The following is a 23,661-nucleotide window of genomic DNA, read 5'->3' on the forward strand; positions in this document are numbered from 1 at the left end:
GTGTGATGGGGTTGAGAGCAGACATGGTGTCAGGGAATTAGATAACACAGTATCTTAAAGGCCATGATAAGGAGCTTTACTTTTATTCCGTGTGCAATGGGAAGCAGTTGGAGGTTTGAAGCAGGAAAGTGACTCTCCTTTCCGTTGTTGTTGTTGTTGTTAACTCTACTCTGCTTGTTATGACAAGAGTAGATTGAAGAGGGCCAGGAGAGGCAGGGGTGCTGCTACTTAGGAGGCTTTTGTTATGATCCAACATAGGATGATAGCAAGCTTGGAATATGGAGGTAGTAGCAGAGATGAACAAAGGATGAAACTGATGAGTATTTTGGAGATTCTGTGGTCCAAATTTCTGAAGGATTTGTTGTGGAGGGAGTGAAAAAGTAAAGAATTCTAATTGCCTTTTATGTGGGATGCATTTGCCAACTTTCATTATTTTATTGAATCCAAGGTACCTCTAGAAGAAAGTGTCTTTAGGGTCTAGGTAGAGGGTCAGAAGATCTGGTTTCTGTTTGCTTTTCCTTGCTGTTTTACTTGCCTGAACAAACTCCTTGCTCTTTAATTTTTGCAAGAAAATGAAAATGGCCTCTCATATTTACCTAAGAAAGCTGGTGAAGGGTGATAAATGTGATAATATTCTCTGAGACAAAATTCTAATAGGAACAAAGATGCTCTTCTGGCTGGGAGATACATCCTGAGCATTTGAATTTAATCAGACAGCAACATATTTCTTAGCCCTTTTACAATGATGATGACTAACTGGCTCCCATGTGGGTAGCTTATATTTTAGACAAAGGAGGGAAAATAAAATCATTCTTGACTTGGGGCAGTTGATATCATTTAATTGAGTCATAGCTGCATAGACTACAGTTGAATATGCAGAGGAATCTAGGGAGAATTTTTTCATCAAAAGGGTGATTTCTTCCTTTTGCTTTCTTGTCTCTTTGTTAAGAAAAGGTCTTCTGTTCATTTTGCCTTTACCTGATTTGGCTTGTGCTGCAGACAAGAAACTCAAAAGAGTATGTGAGGAGGGATTTCAGTCCATATGATATCAGCTGTCATTTTCGATAAGTGAGCAGGCACTTTTAGGACCCAGAGGTTATGGAACTGGAATTTTAGGTACACTATAAAGCAAAATAGAATGACAATTCACCCTTTCAAATGTAAGAGTTTTGAGTTTCCAAAATCATTTACTCAGACTGCAGTCAAACATTAGTGATTTTGTGCAAACTAAATTCCCCCCTTGTAGGAAATATACAATGAAAACAATAGTTCTATAGTTGGGAGACTTTAGCTTCTATGATTTCTATTTCCGCAGGTATGTATGATCATTTAGTACTGATGCTTTCTTACATTTTTAATTAAAACTATCTGAATTTTTGCTACTTTGTAGGTCTTGTAATATATATTTCTAAAGGTGGTATTTAAGATCATACACCTCTGACCATGCATCACTCTCTATTAGGGAAAGATGTGTGGCTTTTTATACCACTAAGAGAAAAATTCTACTGATTATGACTGCCTATGTGTCTGTTAGAGGGCGAAGTTATAAAGATCTACAAAGAGACTTAGAGTCCCAGACACTAATAGTGAGAAACTTTAACATTGACAGTAATAGACAGATCATTGACAGTAATAGACAGATCATTGAGGCAGAAAATTAGTACAGATATTCAGGACCTGAACTCAACATTGGACTCAATGGAGCTGGTAGAGCTCTACAAAACTCTTCATCCAAAAACAACATAATATACATTCTTCTCATTTGCACAGGGAACATACTCTAAAATTGACCACAGAGCTGGACATAAAACAATCCTCAGCAAGTGCAAAAGAAACAAAATCATACCAAACACACTCTCGGACACAATGCAATAAAAACAGAAATCAAGGTTTAAAAACATTGCTCAAAATCATATAGTTACATGAACATTAAACAACCTGCTCCTGAATGACTTTTGAGTAAATAATGAAATTAAGACAAAAATCAGGAAGTTCTTTGAAACTAATGAGAACAAAGATACATCATAACGGAATCTCTAGGTCACAGCTAAGTCAGTATTAAGAGGAAAGTTTATATCACTAAACACCCACATCAAAAAGTTTAGAAAGATCACAAATTAATGACCTAACATCACAACTAAAAGAACTAGAGAAGCAAGAGCAAACCAACCCCAAAGTGAGCATTAGACAAGAAATAACCAAAACCAGAGTTCGACTGAAGGAGATTAAGACATGAAAAGTCATTCAAAAAAATAAATCCAGGAGTTGGTTTTTTAAAGAAATCACTAAGTAGGTGACTAGCCAGACTAATAAGGAAGAAAAGAGAGAAGGTCCAAATAAACACAATTAAAATGACAAAGAGGATATTACAACTAACCTTAACAAATACAAATAACATCATAGTAGTCCCTACTACTATGAACACTTCTATACACACAAACCAGGAAACCTAGGAGAGGTGGGTGAATTCCTGGACACATACACCCTCCTAAGACTGAACCAGGAATAAATTGATTCCCTAGACAGACCAATAACAAGCCCTGAAATTGAATCAGTAATAAATAGCCTACCAACCAAAAAAAGCCCAGGACCAGACTAATTCACCACCATATTCTACCAGATAAACAAAGAAGAGCTGGTACCATTTCTACTGAAACTATTCCAAAATATTTGGGAGAGACTCTTCCACAACTCATTCTATGAGACTAGCATCCTCCTGATACCAAAACCTGGCAGAAATGCAACAAAAAAGGAAACACTAGCCCAATATCCTTGATGAATATTGATGCAAAAATCCTCAACAAAATACTTGCAAACAGAATCCAGTAACATAAAAAGCTAATCCATCACATGGAGTAGGCTTTATCCCTGGGATGCAAGGTTGGTTCAACATATGCAGATCAATAATGTGATTCATCACATAAACAGAACTAAAGACAAAAACTACATTATCATCTCAATAGATGCAGAAAAGTCTTTTGATAAAATTAAACATCCCTTTACGTTAAAAACTCTCAATAAAGTAGGTATCAAAGGAACATATCTCAAAATAACAAGAGACATTTATGATAAACCCATGGTCAACATCATACTAAATGGGCAAATGCTGGAAGTGTTTCTCTTGAAAACCAGCACAAGGCAAGGATGCCCTCTTTCACCGTTCCTATTCAACGTAGTATTGGAAGTTCTGGCCAGAGCAATCAGGCAAGATAAAGAAATAAAGGCATCCAAATAGAAAGAGAGGAAGTCAAACTATCCCTATTTACAGATGACATGATTCTGTATCTAGAAAACCCCATAGTCTCAGCCCAAATGTTATTTCAGCTAATAAACAACTTCAGCAAAGTTTCAGGATACAAAATTAATGTACAAAAATCACTAGCATTCCTATACTCTGATACGGCTTGATTCTGTGTCCCCACCCAAATCTCATCTTGTAGCTCCCACAATTCCCACGTGTTGTGGGAGGGACCCAGTGGGAGATGACTGAATCACGGGCGCGGGTCTTTCCTGTGCTGTTCTCATGATAGTGAATGGGTCTCATGAGATCTGATGGTTTTAGAAATGGGAGTTTTCGGCACAAGCTCTCTTTGCCTGCTGCCATTCGACAACAGGTGACTTGCTCCTCCTTGCCTTCCACCATGATTGTGAGGCCTCCCCAGCCATTTGAAACTGTAAGTCCAATAAACCTCTATCTTTTGTAAATAACCCTGTCTCAGGTATGTCTTTAACAGCAGCATGAAAATGGACTAATACATACACCAAAAACAACCAGGCAATCAGGAACACAATCCCATTCACAATTGCCACAAAAAGAATGAAATCCCTAGGAATACAGCTAACCAGGGAGGGAAAAGATCTCTACAATGAGAATTACAAAGCACTGTTCAAAGAAATGAGAGATGATATAAACAAATGGAAAAACATTCGATGCTCATGGATAGGAAGAATCAATATCATTAAAATGGTCATACTGCCCAAAGCAATTTATAGATTTAATGCTATTCCTATTAAACTACCTATGACATTCTTCACAGAACTAGAGAAATCGACTTTAAAGTTTACAAGGAACCAAAAAAGAGCCAGAATAGCCAAGACAATCCCAACAAAAAAGAACAAAGCTGTGGGCATCATGTTACCCAACTTCAAACTATACTACAGGGCTACATAACCAAACAGCATGGTACTGTTGTAAAAACAGACACATAGACCAATGGAACAGAATAGAGAGCCCAGAAATAAAGTTACACAGCTACAACCATCTGATCTTCAACAAAGCTGACCAAAACAAGCAATGGAGAAAAGACTCCCTATTCAATAAATGGTGCTGGAGTAATTGGATAGCCATATGCAAAAGATTGAAACTGGACACATTCCTTACACCATATACCAAAATCAACTAAAGATAGATTGAAGACTTAAAGGTGAAACCTAAAAACTGTAAAATTCCTGGAAGACAACCTAAGCAAAACATAAAACTTCATCATTTCATGACAAAGATGCCAAAAGCTACAGCAACAAAAGCAAAAAAATTGACAAATGGAGTCTAATTAAACAAAAGAGCTTCTGCACAGCAAAAGAAACCATCAACAGAGTAAACAGACAACTTATAAAATGGGAGAAAACTTTTGCAAACTATGCATCTGCCAAAGATGTAATATCCAGCATCTCTTAGGAACTTAAAACAAATTTTCAAATAAAAAACAAACAACTCCATTAAAAAGTGGGCAAAGGAGATGAACGGATACTTCAAAATAAGATATATGTGCAGCCAACAATCATATGAAAAAAAGTCAAAATCACGATCGTTAGAGCAATGCAAACCAAAACCACAATGAGATCACCTCATACCAGTAAGAATGGCTATTATCAAAAAGTCAAAAAATAACAGGTGCTGGCAGGGTTATAGAGAAAAGTGTTTATACACTATTGGTGGGAATGTAAATTAGTTCAGCCATTGTGGAAACCAGTGTGGCATTTCCTCAAATAACTAAACACAGAACTACCATTCAACCCAGCAATTCCATTACTGGGTATATACCCAGAGGAATATAAGTTATTCTAATATAATGACACATGCAGGCATGTGTTCATTGGAGCTCTATTCATAATAGCAAACACATGGAATCCACTTAAATGACCATCAGTGGCAGACCAGATAAAGAAAATGTGGTACATACACACCATGGAATACTATGCAGCCATAAATAAGAATACGATCATGTCATTTGCAGGAATATGGATGGAGCTGGAGGCCATTATCTTTAGCAAACTAATGCAGAAATAGAAAATCAAATAATGCATGTTCTTACTTATAAGTGGATGATAAATATGAGAACGTATGGACACAAAGAGAGAAACAACAGACACTGGGGAATACTGGTGGGTGGAGGTGGGAGGAGGAAGAGGATCAGAAAAACTAGCTATTGGGTACTAGGCTTAGAACCTGAGTGATGAAATAATCTGTACAACAAACCCATGACATGAATACCTATATAATAAACCTGTACATTTAGCCCTGAACCTAAAATAAAAGTTTAAACAAAAAGGAGAAAATAATTTCTATTGTCTTTTTATTTAGCCCCATAATGGTTTTCATGAATGAACACAATGTACAGTGCCGCCACTATGTCCAGTTATTTTTCTATGTTTTTAGTTATTTTAAAATATAATTTTTATGGTCTGTAGCAGATAATTCTATTATGTCAAGTCCTTGAGAACATTTAATTTTCTGCCTTTTGTATCTATAGTCTCGCTCTGTCTCTCTCTTTCAAGGTGGTTAATTTCCTTGTGTTTTCGTAATTTTAGGTTTTAAGATCATCTTCTGTAGGGCTTTGTCTGTGAAAATATTGGGAGTACTGGATTAGAATTTTTCATTTGCTTCGGGGAGGTATAACTAACTCTGTACAACTTTCTTTCTTTCTTTCTTTCTTTCTTTCTTTCTTTCTTTCTTTCTTTCTTTCTTTCTTTCTTTCTTTCTTTCTTTCTCTCTCTCTCTCTCTCTCTCTCTGTCTGTCTGTCTGTCTGTCTTCCTTTCTTTCTGTCTTTCTTTCTGTCTTTCTTGTCTTTCTTGTCTTTCTCTGTCACCCAGGCTGGAGTACAATGGCACTATCTCAGCTCACTGTAACCTCCGCCTCCTGGGGTTCAAGCAATTCTCCTGCCTCAGCCTCCCAAGTAGCTGGGATTACAGGCACGCACCACCACGCCTGGCTAATTTTTTGTATTTTTAGTAGAGACAGAGTTTCACCATGTTGGCCAGGATGGTCTCGAACTCCTGACCTCAAGTAATCCACCCACCTCGGCCTCCCAAAGTGCTGGGATTACAAGCATGAGCCACCATGCCCAGTCTACAACCTCTGTTTTTTAATAAACTTTTTATCATATAATAGTTTTTGATTTACAGAAATGTTGCTAAGATAGTCTAGAGGATTCTTGTATGCTCTATACTCAGTTTGTCCTGTTGTTAATATCTTACAGTAGTATTATGCATTTACCACAACTAATGAAACAACATTGACAAGTTATTATTAACTGAAGTCCATATTTTTTTCCAATTTCCTTGGTATTTACCTAACATCCTTTTTCTGTCCCAGGATATCATCCAAAACATCACATCACATCACATTTAGTCATCATGTCTTCTTAGGTTCTTCTAGCCTGTGGCTTCTTGAGATTTTCTCAGACTTTCTTTCTTTTTTTTTTTTTTTTTTTTTTTTTTGAGGATCTTGATCCTGTACCTCTCATGCACCTAAAATATGTCCTCAAAATACATAACGAAAAATAATCCAAATTATAAGAAGAAAGTGTCAAAACCACAGTCATGGTGAAAGATTTTAACACTTCTCCCTCAGATTTCATAAATCAAGTAGATAAAGCTTAGTGAGAATATAGGGAATATGAATAACACAATTATCAAACTTGAACTAATGCAGATGCATACATAGAGCTCTGTATCTGCAAATTTTAGAAAACCTACTGTTTCAAGCACATATAAAACATTTATTTACAAGAGTCAACCATCTACTCCTCCACAAACCAGGTTTCAACAAACGTAAAAATCAGGCCGTGTTCCTTGACCAAGGTACATCAGAAATTAATTACCCAGGATAATTAAAAATCCACTTACATTTAAAAATAAAGAACACACATAATTCATGGATCAAACACAATATCAAAACAAACCTAGAAAGTATGTAATATTGACTGAACAAAAATGTGTCAAAACTTTTTAGATGAAACTAAAACAGAACTTAGAAGGGAAATTTTGGCCTTAACATTTATATCACAAAAGAAGAAAGTTTTATCTTAAACTTATATGAAAAGACTATTAAGAAGTTAGAAAAAGAAGAAAATAAAACCAATGAAATGGGGGAGGACATTTTGCATGGTCTACGCAAGGAAGTACAAAGAATCTCCAGTACTTAGGGCTTTCTGAAGCACAGGTGTACACACACACACACACACACACACATTGTATTCAGAAATCAGATACACTGTGGAAATGGTGCGCTTAAGACATTTCTTCCATAAAAAAGTTAACAGAATATTATGTCACCTATATACCCTTCAATGAGATTCAACAATTTTAACATTTTGTCATATATTTTCTCTCTCTCTGTATGTACTTTTTTCTGTACCATTTCAGAATAAGTTTTTGGCATTGACACCTTGCATATAAGTACATCAACATTCATCTAAGAATAAAAAAAAATCCAGTTTATGATACTGTTGTAACCTCCAGGAAAATAAATAATAATTTCATAATATTGCCCAGTATTAATACTCGAGTGTTACTAATTACCCCGATAATGTCTTTTTAGCTATTTCTCTTTTCTTTTCTTTCTCTTCCCAACCAGATCTGAGGCAAGGCTCATACATTGAATTTAGTTGTTATGTTACGCCTCTTTACTTTCTTTTAGTCTAGACACTAAAGGAGTTCTCCCATTTTTCTTTTTAAAATGAGATTGAATTTTTTAATAGTACAGATGGTTGTCCTATAAAACATCCTATATTCATGACTTTTCTGATTACGGCATCATAGTATCATTTAACTCATTTTGCTGTCTCTCATATTTTCTATAAACTGGAAGTATGTCTCAAGGGCTAGATTACATCCAGATGAATTCCTCTGGGACATGAAGACATCACAGGGAATCTTGTGAATTTTGCCCTGCAGTACATAGACAGCCACTGATGCCAGCCTACCCCACTGCCAGTGATGTAAAGTTTGATCATTGGTGAACGTGCTGACCATCACATCTCTCCCTTGCAATCATTTATTTTCTCATTTAAATTTGTCGTTTGTGTGGTGATATTTTGTCACCATGAGAATATCCTGTTCCCCACAGCTTTTCACTTCATCGTTTTAGCTTTCTTTGACGATCCTCGACTGCATCAATTATTATACTGGGGCTTACGAAAAGGTGATTTTCCATTCTTATCCTTTACTACTTTGAAGACTTTGGATGTGATTCAAAGTTGAGTTCTTTTTCTGTGTGCAGATTGGAGTCAATGGATCTTTATACAGGGGAATTTGAAGAAGGGAGAGAATAAAGGGCTTTATGGAATTTGTACCAGGATCCTGGGGTTCCAATATTATTTTCTCATCTTTGAGACTCCTGGTGAAGAAAGTTACTTTAGTCTGAGCACTCTTTCTAATCTGTAGGGGGACCTTCTGTGAGAAAATCAGGGCCTTTGTACCCTGGATATGAAGCTTTCCTCAGAGCAAATGTACAATGTAAGCAGCCTTTGACTCAATTACGGCCTTTAACTTTACAAACAACTACCGAGTCCTTGCTTAGAGAGGAAATTCTATATGTGTATGTGATATATATACACACACACACATATGTACACACATATAGCTCCTTCCGTGAGAGAATGCTTCGCCCATACCCATTTCTACATCACAGCTTTGCACCTTCTCCCACACAGCCTCCTGGCCACCGTCTCCTGCCTCCCTGGAGCCATTATTCTCTGGACCTGTTAATCTCTCCTCTTCTTAGAGCAATTCCTTGTTTGCCAGTTCTTTCCCACTTATTAACAGCAACTTTAAATGGTCTAAGGCCATTATAGTGAGGATGAAAGATTTTGTCTACCCTCAGCAAACAAAAGATCCTCCAGTTACCTGGACCTATACTTTTCATATATATACACACGTATACACACACACACACACACACACATACACACACATAATTTCCCATGTAATTATATGTATTAAATTATACATATAACATAATATATGCAAATTTACTGTGGTATATATATGTGTGTATGTATAGGGGTGTGTGTGTGTATATATTTATATCATATAACTACAAAGTGAAAATAGACACACAGGATAGATTGCCTTAACACATAAGACTCATTCTTTCTGACCCATAGTTATTGGCTTTTTTTTTTTTTTTTAACTTTTATTTTAGGTTCGGAGATACATGCGCGGGCTTGTCACATAGGTAAACTTGTGACATTATTTTTGTAAACAAAAATAATCTGTTTGTTGCACAGATTATTTCATCACCCAGGTACTAAACCTAGTACCAAGTCATTATTTTTCCTGATCCTCTCCCTGCTTCCACTCTACCCTCCCGTAGGCCCCACGTCTGCTGTTTCCCTCTTTGTGTCCATGAGTTCTCATCATTTGGCTCCCACTTATAAGCGAGAACATGTGGCATTTAGTTTTCTGTTCCTGCATTAGTTTTCTAAGGATAATAGTTTCCAGCTCCATCCATGTTCCTGCAAAAGCCATGATCTTGTCGATTTTTATGGCTGCATAATATTTCATGGCATATATGTACCACGTTTTCTTTATCCAGTCTGTCATTGATGGGCATTTAGACTGATTCCGTGTCTGTGCTATTGTGAATAGTACTGCAATGAATATTCACATGCACGTTTCTTTATGGTAAAATGATGGATAGTCTTCTGAGTATATACCCAGTAATGTGATTGCTGTGACCTATAGATTTTACTCTTAGGAATTTTTCATCAGGAAAATGTGCAAGAACCTGTCTACAACATCTCAGTGTGGTTTACTTCAGTAACTCATATAAACAGCCGTAATGCCAAGCAAAATATATTGGTTAAATAAATTTTTGTGTGGCTTTATAGTGGATATTGTGAAGGTATTGAATATTATATGATAGGAGTAGATTTAATGACAATTTTAAAACTTAATATGTAAATTAGTAGATGCAAATACGTACAAGGACACAGACCTGCAAAAAGGACACAGACTGATTCCCTTCCAGAAATCTCCAGACCCCAGTGCAGATGTGCACTTTGGAAACTTGTGGTTGCCAGACTCCGCTTCCTGTCAATATTGTGGCTTCATTTCAGCTGCGATATAAACAAAATTACTGTAAAGGGGATTATCCATTCCTCTACCCACCAGCATCTGCATCCCAAGTCCTTTTAAGCCAAAATGCCTGATACATGTAAATTTATGCTTGCTGCTCGCTCCTGCTTCCCTGTTCTCTTTCTTTAAGCTCCCTCCAAATTGACTTCATTCTTAAGGAGTAATGAGCAATGTAGAATACTGCAGAATTCACAGCGGAGGCAGAGGAGAAGACTGACGTTTCACAGTGCACAGGCCCTCATCTCAAATTCTCCCGTGAGAGGATGCTTTTTCCATACCTGTTTCTACATCACAGCTTTGCACCTTCTTCCACTCAGCCTCCTGGCTGCCATCTCCTGCCTCCCTGGAGTAATTAGTCTCTGGGCCCTCTTAATCTCTCCTCTTCTTAGGGCAATTCCCTGATTGCCAATCCTCTCCCACTCATCAATACTAACTTTAAATAGGTCTAAGACCATTAAAGTGAGGATGAAGGACTTTGTCTACTCTCAGTAAACAAAAGATCCTCCAGCAACCTGGATCTATACGTTTCATATCAAGAAAGATTATAAATAATAAATATTTTTCTCCAGCCTGTCATGTATTAAATAAATGTTCTATTATTAATATGTTTCTTATGTAATAAATGTAAAACAAAACGGGGTAAAGGTGGTCTTTTTTGGTCTTTTTCGCTCTTTGGTCTGGAGCAGGTACTAGTGAATGTCCAATCTCCAGGGTAGGGATGAGGTGAAGTCGGTCACAAGGTAAGGCCTCTCAGCAACAGAAGGACCAGGACACTCTCTGAGTGATGAGGTCAGAGACATGAAACGGAGATCAAGACAGTGACTTTGTTACTGGGACTAGATTAGAGGGGCATAATTACAGTTTCAGGTAGGATGCTTTTGGTTGTAAGCAACAGAAAAACAGAAAAATCAAATTTAGGCAAAAATAGAATTTGTTGACTTATCTAACAAATGTGATTTGATCGAAGGCTCACGAATGTCACAAAAATATTTTTCTTCATTTCTCTCTTCCCTTTCCTATTTTAACGCCATTCCTAGGCAGACTTTCTCCATAAAGTAGCAATATGGTTGTCAGATAACAATCAAGTAGAAAAGAGGTATCTTTTTTCCCCCCAGCACTACTGTACCAGCAAAGTGGGGTAGATTAAGACCCGTGCCCATTTGCATGCAGTGGATGCATACATGATTGGCTTCTGTTTGGGTCATGTGTTTCACCCCAAAATGCACAGATTGGAGGTGAGGAAGGGCTGAATCCCTAAAGAAGAGTAGAGCTGTATCCAGAAGACTTGGAAATGGATACCAAGGAGGTAAGCAACAAATGTTTCCCACACAAATCTGAGGTCTGACAAAGGCCTGAGCCATTGCATATAACTGAGAGATTTCTAAGGTTTATTTTTAGGGTTAGCATTATTTTAGGGTTTATTTCTCTTCCCTGAATTTTCTAGCAGGTTTCAAGAGGCTCTAATTTTAGGAAAAAGGAACATATGATGCAGACTGGTCTTGACAATTAAAAAACAAAAACCAGTCTCAAAACCGAAAGCAACATTACCTGCCCCCTCTCTGCATAAGAAGCTTACATAGAGGCCGGGAGCAGTGGCTCACGCCTGTAATCCCAGCACTTTGGGAGGATGAGGCAGGAAGATCATGAGGTCAGGAGTTTGAGACCAGTCTGGCCAATATGGTGAAACCCCATCTCTACTAAAAATACAAAAACTTAGCTGGGTGCACGCCTGTAATCCCAGCTACTCAGGAGGCTGAAGCAGGAGAATCACTTGAACTCGGGAGGCAGGGGTTGCAGTGAGCTGAGATTGCATCACTGCACTCCGGCCTAGGTGACAGAGTGAGACTCCGTCTCAAAAAAACAAAATAAATAAATAAATAAAAAGAAGAAGCTTACATAGAGTATTAAAGAAGTAATATGTGAATTTTATTTATTACTGTAACAGAACTCTTTTATGTAAGGGTTTTGATTCTCAAACTGCCCTATAAGAATTATCCTCAGAGGCCGGGCGCGGTGGCTCACGCCTGTAATCCCAGCACTTTGGGAGGCCGAGACGGGTGGATCACAAGGTCAGGAGATCGAGACCATCCTGGCTAACACGGTGAAACCCCGTCTCCACTAAAAATACAAAAAACTAGCCAGGCGCGGTGGCAGGCACCTGTAGTCCCAGCTACTCGGGAGGCTGAGGCAGGCGAATGGCGGGAACCCGGGAGGCGGAGCTTGCAGTGAGCTGAGATCCGACCACTGCACTCCAGCCTGGGTGACAGAGCTAGATTCCGTCTCAAAAAAAAAAAAAAAAAGAAAAAGAATTATCCTCAGAAATATAAGTCTTTCAGACTTCCATAATATTCAAAGCCCTCACGAAGACTGGCTTTCTAAAAAGCTGTTGCTCTTCCTACCAACCCCTTTCTTTAATTGAAAGAAACTTTGATCCAGGCAGGTGAGCAAGTAAGGCTGATGGGTGATATTTTCCAGATGCATTTTAATTGGAAGCTAGTTTTCCAAGGTATTTTCCCGGTTCATTATTCGTAATTAGTTTTTGTTTTGTTTTGTTTTGTTTTGTTTTTGTTTTTGTTTTTTGAGATGGAGTCTCGCACTCTCACCCAGGCTGGAGTGCAGTGGCACGATCTCCGCTCACTGCAACCTCCGTCTCCTGGATTTACAACATTCTCCTGCCTCAGCCTCCCAAGTAGCTGGGACTACAGGCGCCCACCACCATGCCCTTGTAATTAGTTTTGCTAAAAATTTTTGTGCTATTTTAATTCTGTTTAAAAACCTCCTTGTTCATAAGATATAATTGCTTTACAAGGAAAGGAAGAATAATAAGGGAAATTGTACCTTAAAACCCCATAGCCTGAATACAAGTCTCAACTCTACCATGTACTAACTTTGTGGCTTTGAGAATATGTATATCTCTAAGCTTCATTTTTATCATCTGTAAAATGGAGATAGTAATATTAACATGCAGGCCAATCGTGAGGATTAAATGAGAAAACTCAAGTAAAAAGTCTCTGACTCATCCAGAAACATACAAGCTCAATAAATGTTATTTTCCATTGTAGTCTTCCCTAACTTCTAACAAAGGAGGGATCTTACGTCAGAGGAGAACTTCTAAGCTCTGTATTCCAATGCAGAGGGGCATCTGGTGATTGTTAAAATATTCGAGAAACATTTTTTAAAATCTGATTTTGTTTCCTCCTTTAAAGAATATCCAGAGAATTCACTGGAGCCTGTTCACAGGTCACGTTCAAAGTAGGAAAATGAGCACTGTCTGTAGGGCATCCAGGTGAACTGGGAGAAGTTAAAGTGCCATCTCCTTTGAGAAGCCTCCCTTGATCCCACAAGGCTGATCTGGGTGGCCATTTTTTCCCCTAGCTCCCTGGCATGACACCTCCAGAACAGGAGCTAGCAAACTGCAAACCAGGGGTCAAATCCAATCCACCATCTAATTTTTGGACAGCTTGCAAGCTAAGAATGATTTTTTACATGTTTAAATGATTGGAACACATCAAATGAAGAACAGTGTTTCATAACACATAAAAATGAGATAAAATCCAAGTTTCAGTCTCCACAAATCCTATGTTGTTGAAACATAGCTGTGCTCATACATTTGAGTATTGCCTATAGCTTCTTTTGCATTACAATGGCAGAATCAAGGAGTTGTGACAGAGACCACGTAGCCATTAAAGCAGAATATATTTATTTTCTGACCCTTATAGAAAAAGCTTGCCAACTCCTCTAGAACATTAACAATTGAGTCATACTGCATGTGTTTCCTCCAGGCTCCATATCCCTTGAGGATTGGGACTGACTTTCATCTTTGTGTCTTTAGCACCTAGCACAGTGCCTGGCAAATATTAGGCATCCATAACTTTGCATCTTTCCTCTTTTTGGGTATCTCTAGTAAGGTGTCTTCTTACTGTAATCCACAGTAGGTCTGTCCCCAGGGTCTCCAGCCTTCAGTCATTCTCTGCATCCCGTGGGTATTTAAAGGTCTGATAACTGTAGGTGTGGCCAGAGCCTGTTGAACCTTTCAGGTGTCTGAAAACTAGAGGAGGGATCACTGGAAGGTTCCTTTTCTCTGTATCCTGTTTTCTGAGGGGGTATGGTGTCAGGGAAGGAGCACTGGATGTTGAGACTCGGACTGATGAAGCTGTCCTCAGCTAACGACTTCCAGGTTGTGTGATCTTGGGAATAAACCACCTAAATACCACTTTCTTCATCTGTGGTATAGAGATAATTATTACCCCACAAACCTCACTGGGTCTTGATCATGTTGGAGAATACCTGCCTCTGGTGGGTTCAGGGGCCTTGTCTGTTTTGTTTACCTTTACATGTCCTGGTTTGCACAATGCCTGGCACACAGGAAACCAGAGGTTCTCAGCTGAGACTGAACATTAGAATCAGCTGGGGACTTTTAGCTGCCCACCGACACAGAGCACCGCCCCAGACCAATGCAAATAGAGACTCTGGGAATGGGCCTGGACATCAGGTTTTTATTTCTCAAGCTCCCCAGGTGATTCTGATACTCAGCCAGATTCACAGCCCCTGCTGTGGAGTGCTCAATAACTATTTGCTGAATGAATGAATGAGGTGAAGTTGTTCCTGCAGATGCTTTGCTCCTCTGTGCTTTGAGATGCTGACTAAAGAAGTCAGGATTTTTTTGCATCAGGGATAAAATGTGCCGTTCCTCACTAATCAAGTCACTCTCTCCAGTTCACGGAGGTCTGACTGCTGTCTTCTTTACCCTTCACTGACTTGCATGACTGATAATTCTTTGTTATTTATTTGACCCTTTTGTCACTCCTGCCTTTTGTCCTCCACTTCCTTTTCATCCTCGTTCTTGTCAGTTTCCTCTTCTCCTTTGTAATCTTCTCAGCCTATTTTTCTTACTGTTAAGTTCACTAGTAGCACTTGCTTACCATCAATAACACCAGGTATTTTCAACTATTCCCATTTTTTATTGCTGCTAAATTAGTTTTACCCTGTGCTTCACATCAGAAAATAAATCTCTAGATACTTCCTTCTTCACTCTAAATTTCTGTGTCTGGGAATAAATAGACAGTTGCAGAAGCTTTCAGCTAGTTGAAGAAGTAGCAAATCCAACTTCTCACTTTGCAGAAAAGAGAACTGGAGCTCAGCAAGAGGAGCAGCCTGCTCTGGGTCACAGAGTGAGCTCGCAGCACAGCTGGGGCCGGATCACAGATTTCATCAGGTCCAGTTCACGTGCCCTGCAGGCTGCCACACGGCCTGAGAGGTAGGCCCTAGGGTGTTTTGGACAATTCACTGCCTCTCTGTCATAGAGGCTGGCACCTTTCCAAAGCTGCACCTTGCCAGACTCTATTACTTTGATCTCCCAAATGAGAAAGGAGCGTTGCTAGTAGTAGTCACATGTAGGTGTGGGAGGGACTGGCTGATCACTTTGGTTTAGTGACACTCCGGAGGACCCAGCCCTACATGTGTAAGCCTCTTGGCATACAAACCAGGAGAAGCAGGTGATGACAGATGTCCTGGAGGGGCAACAGAGCAGCAGGAGAGCCTTCCCCATAACCATGTCTAGCTGCACCCCCAACAATGACATGGTCATGAAGAGCTAGGCATTTTCCTGCCTGCAGAGACCTGCACTGTCCAATACACTAGCCCCTAGCTATAATTAAAATTCATGAAAATAGGATTAAATTAAAGCCTCATTTCTTTAGTTGCACTAGCCACATTTCAAGTGCTCAGTAGCTTCTGAGTTACTGTATTCAAGGCTACCATACTGAACAACATAGATACAGAGCATTGCCAACAATTCTTTTGGACAGGCAGCTCCAGATACTTGAGTAGGATGACTTAGTCTATAGAATGAACATCACAGCTAAGGACAATTAAAAAGAGGTCCCTCCCTGCAGTCCTTCTCAGGTTCTCAGATTCCAAGGCTGGTTGTGCAACCAATCAGCACCTCGTCTCCCCTCTCACATCCTGCCATCTCCATGTATGACTTATTTTCCTACGAGACTCTGAGCCTCTTGGGAGCACTGTCTGTCACTGATTAATTTGATGTTTCCACAGAATAGAGCATAGGACTTGATACAGGATAGCCCTCAGTAAAATGTGCTAAATAAAATTGTGAGTTAACATTCTTTAACCATTCAGTATTATTTTTAGAACAATTGTATTCAATACAATGGCAAAAAAATTCTGTCTTTTTGGTAAAGAGAAAGACATGTTGAAACTGGCTGTTGCTTATGTGAGAATCAGTGTTGAGTTTCCATCTCCTGGGGGAGAAGGCTCTGACACTTTGCTGGGGGTGATGGGCAGTGGAACAGGAGGATCGCGGGGCTGAGCACAGTTTCTCAGTAAACACAGGCTTACAAACTAATCCTCCACTTGGGGATTAGCTCTGCCTCTTGCACAGGGTTCTGCGATGGAATTTCTACTGATAATTCTAAGCCAGAAGGCAATGTGGAGTGGTGAACTTGGAGGCCAGGGGTCCAGATTTAAGTCCTGGCCCTCAAATTAATGAGCTGTTTAATGAAACTTAGTCTTTTTATGACAGTCCAGGCTGGTAATAAGCTCTGTCCTCCCCAGTGCACAGACAGGATTGAAGTGAGGCTCAAGTGAGATTAAGTCCTAGGAGAACCTTTGTAGCCTGAACAATGTATGTCACCGTAAGGGACAGTGGTCCAGAGGGTTACTCTGAGCGAGTTTTATTAGACTATGGGGGCACACCATTGTCTAATTAAAAACTCCTCTGGAAATGCTAGAAACCCCTCTGGAAATGCCAGCAACCCCTCTGGAAATGTGAATCAGTTGCCTTTTGGCAACTGATGCTTGTGCCGGTCAATCAAGTGCCTGGTTCAATCCTAGATTTATTAAAGTAATGCAACAGCCACGAAAATCTCTGGCAAGTCAACAACTACAAAAAAAGGGCTTAAAACAAAAGCTGACCTAAAAGACCCAGCACATCCCACTGTCCATGTTGTCTCCAAGCTAATCAGAAAGTGAGAGAACGAGGGTGAGATTTAAATCCATCTTTTCTGGCTGCAAACCTTAAACTTTCTCCAGGGCTCTCTGGATGCCTGAGCTATGGCTCAAATCAGTTCTCTACCAGACATGCCATAATTTGGGTTTATGATAAGGCTAAACATTTCTTGTTCCCTTTAGAAAAATCTAGGTAACTTTGGAAGGCTTTCTGGTCTGAGATAATCTCATTCAAATATTTTGATCCTATTTTGGATTACAACAACTTTGCTGATAATTCTATGTAGTTATGGCAACAAATAAATGTTAATGTTCCCCAAGAGTACAGATAACCTTTTCATTATCTAGTTAACTTCTCACAACCCCTATCTGGCACCATTTCCTAGTATTTGGAGACTGATGGAATACAGACCTGGCAATATTCCTTATTCCTTTTCAGGTTAAAGTCCTTTCCAGGAGTGCTTCATAGTCAGATGCTTTTATTAATTCAGCCATTTTATCTCAGCCAGCAGTTTCTTGACAAGCACATAGGCTGTGACTTGGCCCTTACTGAACTTATGCCAGGGATATCAGTGGGGTTCCGTGTGTCCCAAGGTAGCCTGAAGGTACAACTTGCAGAGTTAAATAGTGGGATGGAGTGAGGTCAGGGACAGATCTGTCACTTACTCAGTGGTCCTGGGCCTGGATGATTTTACCCATCTTACAAATGAGAATAAAAATCTTAGCTTTGCCTACGTCCCAGGGTAAAATGGATTTAACAGACATTGATTGTTATGGGTTGAATTCCTGTGTTGAAGATCTACTCCCAGTAACTCAGTATGTGACCTATTTGGAGTAGGGTTGTTGCAGATGCAATTAGTTAAGATCAGGTCATACTGAAATAGAGTGGGTGTCTAATCCAATATGATTGTATGTCTTTATGAAAAGGGTAGATGTGAACACAGACACAAACACAGAGAGAACACTAGGTGAATGTGAAGACAAATATTGGGGTGCTGCTTCTACAGGGAATGCCAAATAATACCTGCAAGCCATCAGAAGCTGTGAGAGTAGCATAGAAGAGACTGTCCCTCACACCCGTCACAGGGAATCAACCCTGCCCACACCTCGATCTCAGACTTCCATTCTCCAGAACTGTGAGGCAATATTTCTGTTGTTCAAGCCATCCAGTTTGTGGAACGTTGCTATGGCAGCCCTAGTAAACTAATATACTGATGATGTTTGGTTTTGATGACTGAGCAGGAACCAGATGAAATACTGAGGGGTCCAATGCCCTCAAAGATATTGCTCTAAAGACTCTGGGCAAGTCAATTAACCTTTCTGTACCTCAGTTTCTTCTATGAAGTAGAAATTTAATAATGTTTATATTGCTTTTATTTCAGGGAGTAAGTGGGACAACGTACTCAAAAGCATTTTTATAAGTTGTGAAATTCTATAAAACTATTATTGTTTGGGGACAATACATTTTTGATTCGGTGACGGTAGGAGGGAAGGAATGCCTAGATAGAGGATTAAGACACGTGCAGGCATCCCTCAGGGATATTGCAAGTTCTGTTCCAGACCACCACAATAAAGGGAATAACATGAATTTTTTTGTTACCCAGTGCATATAAAAGTTATGTTTATTGTCATAACTTTTGTGTGCAATAGAGTTATGTGTGAAAAACAATGTATTTTTTAAAATTTTAGACATTTGAATTAAGGTATGTGTCATACCTTAATTCAAAAATACTTTATTGCTAAAAATTGCTAATAATCATCTGAGCCTTTAGTGAGCTGTAATTTTTTTTTTCACTGGCGGAGGATCCTGTCTCGATGTTAATGGCTGCTGACTGGTTAGGGTGGTGGTTGCTGAAGGTTAGCTGGAGTGGCTGTGGCAATTTCTTAAAAATAAGACAATAATGAAGTTTGCTGCACTGATTGACTCTTCCTTTCATGAAAGATTTCTCTTTAGCATGCAATGTTGTTTAATAATGTTTTATCCACAGTAAAACTTCTTTCAAAATCAGAGTCAATTCTCTCAAATCCTGCAGCTGTTTTATCAACTAAGTTATGTAATATTATATATCTTTTGTTGTCATTTCAACAATGTTCACAGCATCTTCACCAAGAGTAGATCCTATTTCAAGAAATCACTTTCTCATCCATAACAAGCAACTCCTCATCCATTCATGTTTGATCACAAGATTGCAGCAATTCAGTCACATCTTCAGGCTCCACTTCTAATTCTAGTTCTCTTGCTATTTCCACCACATCTGCAGTTACTTTCTCCACTGAAGTCTTGAACCCCTCAACATTATCCATTAGGGTTGGAATCAACTTCTTCCAAATTCCTGTTAATGTTGACATTTTGACCTCCTTCCATAAATCTTAATGGCACTAGAATAGGTAAATCCTTTCCAGGAAGTTTTCAATTTACTTTTCCCAGGTCCATTAATGGAATCACTATCTTTGACAGCTATAGCCTTACAAAATGTATTTCTGAAATAATAAGGCTTAAAAGTTGAAATTACTCTTCGGCCATGGGCTTCAGAATGGATGTTGAGTTGGCAGGGATGACAACATTAACTTCCTTGTACATCTCCATCAGAGCTCTTGGGCGGCTAAATGCATTGCCGATGAGCAACAATATTTTGAAAGGAATCTTTTTTATCTGAGCAGGAGGTCTCAACAGTGGGCTTAAAATATTCTATAAACCATGTTATAAATAGATGTGCTGTCATCCAGGTTTTGTCATTCCATTTCTACAGCACAACACAGTAGATTTAGCATGATTCCTAGGGACCCTAGGATTCTGGAATGGTAAATGAACACTGGCTTCAACTGAAAGTCACCGGCTGCATTAGCCCCAAACAAGAGTGCCAGCCTATCCTTTTAAGCGTTGAAGCTGAGCATTGACTTTTCATCTGAAGCTATGAGAATCCTAGATGCCATCTTCTTTCAATAGAAGGCTGTTACATTACATTGAAAATGTGTTGTTAGTGTAGCCACCTTCATCAGTTATCTTTGCCATATCTGGATATCTTGCTGCAACTTCTCCATCAGCAGTGGCTGCTTCGCCTTACACTTTTATGTTATGGAGACTAAACCTCATGAACCAACTTTTGCTGGCTTCCAACTTTTCTTTTGTAGTTTCCTTACCTCCTCAGCCTTCATCGAATTGAAGAGAGGTAAGTCCTTGCTCTGGATTAGGCTTTGGCTTAAGGGGATATTGAGGCTGGTTTGGTCTTCTATTCAGACCATTAAAACCTTGTTTATATCAGCAATAAGGCTGTTTTGCTTTCTTATCATTTGTCTGTTACTGGATCAGTATGTTTAATTTCCTTCGATAGCTTTTTATTTGCATTCACAATTTGGCTAGAGGCCAATTTGGCACAAGAGGCTTAGCTTTCAGCTTATCTTGGCTTTTGACATGCTTTCCTCACTAACATTAATCATTTCTAACTTTTGATTTAAAATGAGACTTGTGTGACTCTTCCTTTCACTTGAACACCTAGAGGCCATTGTAGGGTTGTTAATTGATCTAATTGTCTCAGGATATAGGGAAATCCAAGGAGAGGGAGAGAGACATGGGAATGGCCAGTCCATACAGCAGTCAAAACACACACATTTATTGATTAAGTTTGCCATCTTATATGGTGTGGTTTGTGATACTCCAAACAATTATTATATTAGCATCAAAGATCACTGATCACAGATCACCATAACAGATATAATAATAATGAAAAAGTTTGAAGTATTGCAAGAATTACCAAAATGGGACACAGAGACATGAAGTAAGCACATGCTGTTGGAAAAATGGCACCAGTGGACTTAATTGGTGAATGCAAGGTTGCCACAATCCTTCAATTTGTAAAAAACTCAGTATTTGCCAAGTGCAGTGAAGCAAAGTGCAACAAAACAACGTATGCCTGTATTCTGCATTTGCTGAAAACCACATAAAATACTTTACTGATTTTGTGAAGTGAACAAAATGTCTCCATCAGCCAAAGAGGTAATCCTTGATTCATTCTTCCTCCTGAGATTTAGCACATGGAGCCTAGCAGCAGAAGCCAAGGGTAGTCTGCCTGGCTGGCTGCCCTGTGCCACCAGTCTGCTTCCGGCTAAAGCCTTGGTCTGCCCCGTGTTGATTCCAGCCCAGCTCCCACCACTTGCTCATGCCAAAGGAAAAAATTCAGCATACGCTTTTTTGACTCCTGATTCACCACCCCCTCCATCACAGACATGGATCTCAGACTCTTCTTTAACATGCTGAAATTGAGTTTATGGAGCTTGTCTCATCTCTCTTTGAAAAAGAATTGCTGCATTTTCTGAGCTGCTTTCTCAGTCCCATGCTTCTCTGTTATGGAAGACAATCCTACTTCTTCCAGAGTTTGCCAATCATTTTAAAGAAGCTTTTCAAATGCTATGAGCAGTTCTGTGTGTGTGTGTGTGTGTGTGTGTGTGTGCGCGCACGCATGCACGTGTGTATGTCAGTGTGTTGGGCTCCCTCACCGGAGAGTCAGCTCCAAAATGTCAGAACCCCAGGTCTGTGTTGCTCAATCAGTACCTAGCACATAATTATTGAATGCATAAATGAATGACTTTTATGTGAGAAAGGTGGTATGATCTAACTTTAAGAATTTAAGATGGTCAAAACCTTTGGTTTCATTATGACATCCAGAAATAACATTTACTTGCTGTGTATAAGTGAACAAATTACCACTCAGAAGAGCCTCAGTGTTGGAATCTGTGGAATGTAGATGATGCTAACTTCTCTGCTTAGCTAAAGAAATTGGGAAGTTCAAATGAGGTAAAGGATGGTGTGGTTGTTTTATGCACCGACTTGGCTAGGTTGTTGTACTCAGTTATTTAATCAAATACAAACCTAAGTTGTTGCTGTGAAGGTATTGTGTAGCTGTAGATAACATATACCATTAGTTGACTTTAAGTAGAAGAGATTACCCTCTCCAACTGGATGGATCTTATCTAATCAGTTGAAAGGTTTATAGGAGCAAAAAACCGAACTTTCCCACGGAAGAAGAAATTCTTCCTCAAGACTGCAGCATCCAGTGCTGCCTGAATTTCCAGCCCGCTAGCCTGCGCTACAAATTTTAAACTTGCCAGTCCTCACAGATACATCAGCTAGTTCCTTGAAATAACTCATACATATGTGATTATAAGTAAGTAATAAATATAAATTATTTATTCCAAAAGAATATATACCTAAGCATGATATGCATATAGGCCATCTACATATATACAGTTTTCCCTCTGGAGAACACTGACTGATGCAGATGACATCGTGTTGGTCAGTGTGGAGGGTCAGGAAATGAAGGGCAGGGAATGAAGGGAGGAAGGCAGAATGAAGGAACCGCCAAGCCAAGGGAGACCGAGAGGCTGGGAGTGCCAAGCACTGCAGTCTCTCTGTCTTCCTTGGAAATGTGCATCACTGCCATGCTTTCTGCAGGAAGGAAGGTGTTCCAGATGGTTTAAAGGTGCCACCTCCCCAGGTCCTGGCTGGGGCGGGACTGGCATACACATTCTCAGGGGTTGAGTGTGTAGGAAGTAGATATTAACAAACAGGCCCCTAAGGTGGGGAGGAGAAGGCATCGGGGCAGCAAAACTTGGCAGCTCCTTGCACCCTACCCTTACAGAAAAGACACAGAGCTGTCTGTGTGGGTGTTCTCCTGGCTGACACTATCCTAATTAGTGCAGGCGCCCTCTGGAGCTGCAGCTTCTTTTATTAATGCCTTCATTAAAAGGTCTCCCCTAATCAGTCAGCTGTGGAGCCTGCTTACCGGAAGAAGGTTCTCCGGGCTCACAGACAGGCCTTGTATCCGAGAAAGAAAAGTATCCGGTTTATGTGTGCAGGGTTGGGGCTCTTCTGGAAACCTTTTTGCAGACAGTGCTTGCACTTAACCAGTCTCTTCTACTCTCTTTGCACTCCTCCTCCCACCCTACAGGCATTTGATGTGACAATTAAAAATTAAACCCTATGCAGCACATTGAACTCACACCTTATTCTCAAAAAGAAACAAAGTTTTGCAAAAGTTCTTAGCCAACCTAAATGAGTAAGTGGCTCATTGAAATAGGAAATGTTATATCTGATGCTCCTTCACTGTAATAATAACAGTAACACTAATTATTCTTCACATTTGTATATCAGCTGGTGATTTAAAACATGTAGTCACATCCATTATCTGCCCAGTGCCATTCTCTGAAGTTGGCGCTGGGAAGTCAAAGATGATTGACTTGAAAGTAGGATATTTTATTCATCAGGAAAAATGATCATTAAAACATTATGCTCAGAAGAGGCACTGCAGGAAGCTCTGGGAGGGGATAGCCAATTGCCT

At 39.5% G+C, this 23,661-nt stretch overlaps 2 long non-coding RNA genes across 4 annotated transcripts in view; one reads left to right on the top strand and one right to left on the bottom strand.

The window, feature by feature from the left end:
* The window catches only part of LOC144338987 (uncharacterized), a 179,042-nt gene that overhangs the window by 106,669 nt on the left and 48,712 nt on the right, over positions 1–23,661 (bottom strand). The gene's annotated exons all lie outside the window — the stretch shown is intronic.
* The window catches only part of LOC144338984 (uncharacterized), a 202,365-nt gene that overhangs the window by 39,450 nt on the left and 139,254 nt on the right, over positions 1–23,661 (top strand). The window lies entirely within an intron of this gene.

Source organism: Macaca mulatta, chromosome 2, assembly GCF_049350105.2.
Source record: "Macaca mulatta isolate MMU2019108-1 chromosome 2, T2T-MMU8v2.0, whole genome shotgun sequence".
In the NCBI taxonomy this organism is placed as follows: Eukaryota; Metazoa; Chordata; class Mammalia; order Primates; family Cercopithecidae; genus Macaca; species Macaca mulatta.